The 332-nt window shown below is 50.9% G+C and overlaps 1 protein-coding gene across 1 annotated transcript in view; it reads right to left on the reverse strand.

Moving 5' to 3' along the window:
- The window catches only part of T265_04991 (hypothetical protein), a gene marked incomplete at both ends in the record, with an annotated part of 9,472 nt that overhangs the window by 4,114 nt on the left and 5,026 nt on the right, over window positions 1-332 (reverse strand). The gene's annotated exons all lie outside the window — the stretch shown is intronic.

A 332-nucleotide genomic window follows, 5' to 3' on the forward strand; every position in this document is an offset into this window, starting at 1 on the left:
CCGAATTACCTCACAGCAGACCATGTTTTCTTACGTGGTTTCTCAACTCCCGCCCGATGTCTCCGCGGAGATTATTGACCTGATTGATCGTATGCCGGCATCAAATCCCCACACCACACTAAAAGCAGCAATTATTAGACGGACGGCCACCTCCGACGAAGCGAATCTGCAAAAATTGCTTGCAGGGGTCGAACTGGGCAATCGCACAACTTCGCAACTGCTACGGCACATGCAAAGCCTTGCATGCGAAAGGTCTTTTGACCACGCAATTTCAAAGCAGTTGTGGCTGCAGTGTCTCCCCTTAAGCACTCGGCAAATTCTGGCTACCCAGT

The sequence above is a fragment of the Opisthorchis viverrini genome, assembly GCF_000715545.1.
Source record: "Opisthorchis viverrini unplaced genomic scaffold opera_v5_88, whole genome shotgun sequence".
Classification (NCBI taxonomy): Eukaryota; Metazoa; Platyhelminthes; class Trematoda; order Opisthorchiida; family Opisthorchiidae; genus Opisthorchis; species Opisthorchis viverrini.